Below are 8142 nucleotides of genomic sequence, written 5' to 3'. Positions count from 1 at the left end.
CCTCCTTACTCATTCACAATGCTTACTACGTAAGCCTAAATTGAAACTTAATCTTAATCAACTTCTAAAAGCCAAACCTTCCTTTTCATAACACATTCTATGCTATCAATAATTCATACGGAGGTACTTTTTCAACAATAGCGTATAATTTTTACATTCATATATCAAATAATTTGCTAACCTTACTACCTTGGTGCAGTGCTTGAACATGCAGCAACGAGTCGGTCCTCTTCGTCACTATCCATACCATGTTTCGGATTGACCTTGTTCATCCGTGTGACGAGCTTTCGCTTATGAACATTCTTTCACTGACCTTGCTAGGGTTATCATATCCTGCTTCCTTATTTATATTTTAATACTTTCTCAATTCCTTCGTAAGGCATTTATGCGTCTCACCTGTATAAAACATGTCAATACGTGACCATTTCTTAACATATCATTTCAGTTGTTTGACCCGTTCACGATGGTTCAATACATACTGTTCTTTCGCAATTCTTTAACTTATTTATCAACTTCTGCAGTTTGACTTTTCAGAGTCAACCTGCCACTTCTTTCTCATTATAAATACACATGACGAAAAAAAACGTTGGTACTTCTTGTCAATTCAAGCATGCATTCAATTTCATCGCTTTATGCTTTAGTGCTCCTCACGTATACTTGTCGTTTCCATTAAAACTTAGGTATTCCACCCGGGTCGTAACCCGTCATTCACCTTCTAACTTCACCTATGAATATAAACTTAACAAATCAACACATTAACTACCGAGTTCAAATGGCGATCGCCATCTGACCCGTATGACCCATTTATCTTTTCGACCATTCTTGTATGCAACACATTTGCATAATATATTCGTATATATATATGAAAGTTTAAACATAATTTGGATCATATCACTTAAGGAATATTTACTTGTTCGGTCCGTAATTACTTACACATTCGAATATTTTCATTCTTATCATTCTTTTGTTCTTTTGCTTTACATTTACTTATATGACTTATTTGACGCAAACATGGTCAAGCTATCGACTTCTTCTTATGTAGACTAGTTTCGTCTTTTAGACCTTAAATCTGTTTCGCGGGTTCGAACACATTATTCATACCTTTCGTACCTTCTATGTTTTGAATCCGTCTTGCGGATTCAAACATTGCATTCACATCTTTCATTCTTTGAACACGTCTCGCGGATTCAAGCATTTCATTCATGTCTTTCATTCCTTGAACCCGTCTCGTGGATTCAAGCATTGCATTCATGCCTTTCATTCTTTGAATCCGTCTCGCGGATTCAAACATTTCATTCATGCCTTTCATTCCTTGAATCCGTCTCGCGGATTCAAGCATTGCATTCATATCTTTCATTCTTTGAATCCGTCTCGCGGATTCAAACATTTCATTCATGCCTTTCATTCCTTGAATCCGTCTCGCGGATTCAAGCATTGCATTCATATCTTTCATTCTTTGAATCCGTCTCGCGGATTCAAACATTTCCTTCATACATTGTTGATCCGTACTTTCTTACAGATTCAACATTCTTCATTCTTATCACTCATACTTTTCACTCTTACGTAGTACTCTTAATTCCCCGAGAGTCTTACTACCCATTTCACCGCACGCCCACCTGTTACCCAGTTCTACCGGACACACCTGTGATAATTACCACGGTCTCACGAACGTCATATGCTTCTTGCGTACTGGCCAAGTGCGCAATCCACATACTAGTTTCGTGCCTTCGTGTAATCATCGCCTTATGTCCGAGAAATGGGTTTCAGTTTCGTGCACATCTCTAAAATTTCCCCAAGACCATATCATTGCCTTTCGTTTAATAATTACCCTCCCAAGGAGATTTCTTCCTTTTTCTTTCAACATTGGTACCCATACATATTAATAGTGTGTACCTGGGGTTCATTAGCTTATTTACACCTTTGCCAGCCTTAGTATTCACCCTATCCTGCATCCACGGACCATCCTCTTCAAACACTTATGCTTACCTTGCATGTACAAAACCGTTAGTTTCTTTATATGAATGTATACATACATGCTTTCATTCCATTTCTACCTTTAGATCTTGATCGAGTCATGGATTGTACGGGTTCCTTGTCACAAGAGCACTTTGGTTTGAGTTCAAGTATTTACCTCCACATACTTGATTTCCCTCAAACCATGGCTCTGATACCAACTTGTAACGCCCATATTTCTTAATCCGAAAAGTAATATTACCATACTATTATTTAAAAAAAAAAATCCGTGTATGACCCGTTCGTAATAAGAACAATTCCCTGTAAGATCATCGTGTAAGAACTTAAAGATAACGATACACACATTCATGAAGAAGCTTACAAAATTCACTTCCATTTACAAATTAATGCATTACAAATTTAAGACTACGTAACCATTCTTTCCATACAATCCTTGCACTTGACTCGATCTACGCCCACTTGGTTATATTAGTCACACAGAGAGAGAGAGAGAGAGAGACGTACAATTCCTGTGGAAACCAGAAACAACTAAACTGTTAGTCACTGGCAACACCATAAAACATAACTCTATATAGTTAAAAATTAGTTCATAATTCACTAAGAACTTGGGTTCACTCAATCATCTCCTCATAGTTTATAGTTCCAAGTTCGACTTCAATCTTCATGAACTCTACGTTCTCATTCCTGCATTACCTTCAAATCTCAAGCACATTATTAGTATTCATCGATACACATACTAAAAACCTCATTCGCACATACTTGCACACATACATACTTACAATCATACACATCTACATACCTATATACATTCAATCATACATACAATCATGTATTTATACCTGCGTGTTCTGTACGCATTCTTGTATACCATTTACATGTAATACATGTCCAACTTCATTACATACATCTATCATACTCTTATATAAATTACATGAGGCTTAGACTTGGGTTTACAACTTATAATCGTCAAGGGAACACTCGAAATCATGTTTGGGAGGCCCAACGTAGTCCACGGATAATATACCGAAGCCTACGATGCATAAATCGCATAAATAATATTTTTCACAGAACCTTCACCCGGCCGTGTCAGCCCACCACCCGGCCGTGTCAGCTCTGCACTTTTCCTTCCCATTAATTCTTACCGAAACAGACATAACTCTCTCATTTTTCATCCGTTTTGCGTCACGTTTGTTCCTACATGATTGTAAATTAACATTCTATCATGTGAACTTGAAATCCAACATCCGGGTTAAGGAAATTCTTAACTTATACGTCTTTGGCTTATTATTCATCTACGAATTATTCGACCCATTCATGACTTTATCAAGCAACTCATATGTTTACACTTAAGGCTCACATAATGGTAATGTTATAACACCTTATACTAACCGGGCACATGTAATACTATCGTCATTACTTGTACAAACGTTCAGTACTAAAGCATACCTTCACCTTGACCCATTAACCTAAGTCCCCATTCTCGTTTGGTGCACTTATGTGCAATTTTACCCATTACCCGGTTACATACCGTAGCCATTACTTAGACATTAATCGTCATATCATTTCAACTTTATATTGTCCCATTCGGTCTACTAAGCTAAAATTACCGATTTCATACAACCAAAACCATATGAAACTTCAAACAACATCATGCTTAATTAACTAACGCTACTTTACTTAAATAAAATAAGAAGTGATTACGGAAATCACTTACCTCGTGCATCCATGTTCGTAACCGCTTCCTTGCCTCATTTCGACCCGTTAGCCTTCCTTGCTTGGTCCATGCTAGTGTGGTTCCTATCCTTTCATGTCGTCAAGCCATAATAATGTTAGTATTCATGCTTATTCATATTAATACACATTTTCCAGCTCTTATCGACATTGACTTTCGCTAACACGCATACGACATGAATTGTCAACCACATTGTTCAGTTAGACAACCTAACGTAATTCATAACATCATCCTTTACTAGCATGGTCATATGTTATATATTTAGTACACATTCACTTCTTGCTTGAAATTAATTGATTAATAAAAACACATGGCGAGCATCGCCCGTTTAAGAACAACGTACAACCTTCTAATGCATAATCTTAACCATCACATACATTCAACCGAATTCTCTTATGAATTTCCTCTAAGGCACCATATTCAAGTTAGTTTACTACCGACCTCGTCATTCCCCAATTCATTCATAATGTCAAGCCCTTTCATAAAATTCTCATATCCTAACATCACTTGGGCATTTCATCAAACACTTGGTGTGCGTACACCGTTTAATGCATAATGTACAACCAAATCATGCTTTCATTCCTATTTCTTATCTTCATTCATCATCACCACTAAAAATTACATAAATTTCATACAATCTTTCAATCTAACCTATAATTATGTATCACACTCCAACTAGTTCATCATATTTACACAACTTTACTCTTACAAGATCATCATATATCATCATCATCACTTCTACAAGTGGGTTTTCACCCAAAATCACCAAATTACTAAGAATCTTACATAGTTCATGTTCCATATAGTGATTCTAACACATATACATGATCAATTTCATACGATTCATAGATTGATCATAACCTACTTCATAGCAAGATTGTCAAATCATAAATTACAACTTACCAAATGAGTTTATAGGGCTAAGTGATCAAGAATCCTTGTTCATGCAGTAGAATTGGGCTAAATCCCCTTTCAATTTGATGGTTTCTTGAGGTTTAGGGTTCACACCCCCTTGTTCCCTTCTCCTGTACGATCGCAACACACACCTTGTGTATGTGTGTAATTAAATTTTGTTTTAATTAAATTCAGTTTCCATTATGGCAACCTTAGTCCCTCAAGTTTATCACACCATCATAATCGCCACAAATTTTCATTCCTTTACTTTTTATTAGGCATTTAACTAAGTATAATAACTTAGTCATTGTAATTCATTTAATTACACATGGTGACATACTAACGAATTTAATAATTCGAGTTTTGGGGTGTTACAAATCTACCAGCCTTAAAGAAGGTTTCGTCCCCGAAACCTACTTCATTAATATCAGTTTATCCATTAGTAAGGTCATAACTTTAAGAACGTCATTTCTAGGAAGTCCCTTCCCCATTCCTTTCAACAAATCAATCTATCTAGATTTGCACGTAACATTCATTAAACATCAAACATATAGTCCATCCGACCTATTCATAACGGGTCAAAGTTTTGACCATTATCATAGCCCATCATGCTTGTCTCAATTGGCCCATCTATAATGGGTCAATACTTACCCTTTTTTATCATAGTTTTTATCCCTTGTGACCCATCACAACAAGTCACTACTTTTGCAACTTCTTCATTATGCTTTCTTTGTTACATTGACCCGTTCGTAACCGGTCAACTACACATACTTTACAATTCCATTCTTTATTAATTTCTTCTTGAATTTTCAACTCATTACATTACTGTACTTAAACTAGTGTGTGCTGACTAGTAGAGACCTAAAGACTCTAATACCATAATTTGTATTACAACAATTTGAATTTCATATGAACTTGCTAATACATTTCACTGTTAACATTAGTTTCACTTATTGTTGGAGTTCTATTTCTACCTCCTTACTCATTCACACTGCTTACTACGTAAGCCTGAATTGAAACTTAATCTAAATCAACTTCTAAAAGCCAAACCTTCCTTTTCATAACACATTCTATGCTATCAATAATTCATACGGAGGTACTTTTTCAACAATAGCGTAAAATTTTTACATTCATATATTAAATAATTTGCTAACCTTACTACCTTGGTGCAGTACTTGAACATGCAACAACGAGTCGGTCCTCTTCGTCACTATCCATACCCTGTTTCGGATTGACCTTGTTCATTCGTGTGACGAGCTTTCGCTTATGAACATTCTTTCACTGACCTTGCTAGGGTTATCATATCCTGCTTCCTTATTTATATTTTAATACTTTCTCAATTCCTTCGTAAGGCATTTATGCGTCTCACCTGTATAAAACATGTCAATACGTGACCATTTCTTAACATATCATTTCAGTTGTTTGACCCGTTCACGATGGTTCAATACATAACTGTTCTTTCGCAATTCTTTTACTTATTTATCAACTTCTGCAGTTTGACTTTTCAAAGTCAACCTGCCACTTCTTTCTCATTATAAATACACATGACGAAAAAAAACGTTGGTACTTCTTGTCAATTCAAGCATGCATTCAATTTCATCGCTTTATGCTTTAGTGCTCCTCACGTATACTTGTTGTTTCCATTAAAACTTAGGTATTCCACTCGGGTCGTAACCCGTCATTCACCTTCTAACTTCACCTATGAATATAAACTTAACAAATCAACACATTAACTACCGAGTTCAAATGGCGATCGCCATCTGACCCGTATGACCCATTTATCTTTTCGACCATTCTTGTATGCAACACATTTGCATAATATATTCGTATATATATATGAAAGTTTAAACATAATTTGGATCATATCACTTAAGGAATATTTACTTGTTCGGTCCGTAATTACTTACACATTCGAATATTTTCATTCTTATCATTCTTTTGTTCTTTTGCTTTACATTTACTTATATGACTTATTTGACGCAAACATGGTCAAGCTATCGACTTCTTCTTATGTAGACTAGTTTCGTCTTTTAGACCTTAAATCTGTTTCGCGGGTTCGAACACATTATTCATACCTTTCGTACCTTCTATGTTTTGAATCCGTCTTGCGGATTCAAACATTGCATTCACATCTTTCATTCTTTGAACACGTCTCGCGGATTCAAACATTTCATTCATGTCTTTCATTCCTTGAACCCGTCTCGCGGATTCAAGCATTGCATTCATATCTTTCATTCTTTGAATCCGTCTCGCGGATTCAAACATTTCATTCATGCCTTTCATTCCTTGAATCCGTCTCGCGGATTCAAGCATTGCATTCATATCTTTCATTCTTTGAATCCGTCTCGCGGATTCAAACATTTCATTCATGCCTTTCATTCCTTGAATCCGTCTCGCGGATTCAAGCATTGCATTCATATCTTTCATTCTTTGAATCCGTCTTGCGGATTCAAACATTTCCTTCATACATTGTTGATCCGTACTTTCTTACAGATTCAACATTCTTCATTCTTATCACTCATACTTTTCACTCTTACGTAGTACTCTCAATTCCCCGAGAGTCTTACTACCCATTTCACCGCACGCCCACCTGTTACCCAGTTCTACCGGACACACCTGCGATAATTACCATGGTCTCACGAACCTCATATGCTTCTTGCGTACTGGCCAGGTGCGCAATCCACATACTAGTTTCGTGCCTTCGTATAATCATCTCCTTATGTCCGAGAAATGGGTTTCAGTTTCGTGCACATCTCTAAAATTTCCCCAAGACCATATCATTGCCTTTCGTTTAATAATTACCCTCCCAGGGAGATTTCTTCCTTTTTCTTTCAACATTGGTACCCATAAATATTAATAGCGTGTACCTGGGGTTCATTAGCTTATTTACACCTTTGCCAGCCTTAGTATTCATCCTATCCTGCATCCATGGACCATCCTCTTCAAACACTTATGCTTACCTTGCATATACAAAACCGTTAGTTTCTTTATATGAATGTATACATACATGCTTTCATTCCATTTCTACCTTTAGATCTTGATCGAGTCATGGATTGTACGGGTTCCTTGTCACAAGAGCACTTTGGTTTGAGTTCAAGTATTTACCTCCACATACTTGATTTCCCTCAAACCATGGCTCTGATACCAACTTGTAACACCCATATTTCTTAATCCGAAAAGTAATATTACCATACTATTATTTAAAAAAAAATCCTGGTATGACCCGTTCGTAATAAGAACAATTCCCTGTAAGATCATCGTGTAAGAACTTAAAGATAACGCAGCGGAAAAATAGCTTTAAAAATTTCTTTATGATCTTATAACAATACACACATTCATGAAGAAGCTTACAAAATTCACTTCCATTTACAAATTAATGCATTACAAATTTAAGACTACGTAACTGTTCTTTCCGTACAATCCTTGCACTTAATTCGATCAACGCCCACTTGGTTATATTAGTCACACAGAGAGAGAGAGAGAGAGAGAGAGAGAGAGAGACGTACAATTCCTGTGGAAACCAGAAACAACTAAACTGTTAG

This window comes from Helianthus annuus, chromosome 2 (genome assembly GCF_002127325.2).
Source record: "Helianthus annuus cultivar XRQ/B chromosome 2, HanXRQr2.0-SUNRISE, whole genome shotgun sequence".
NCBI lineage: Eukaryota > Viridiplantae > Streptophyta > Magnoliopsida > Asterales > Asteraceae > Helianthus > Helianthus annuus.
The sequence above is the reverse complement of the archived record's forward strand: the minus strand, read 5'-3'. Positions refer to the sequence as shown.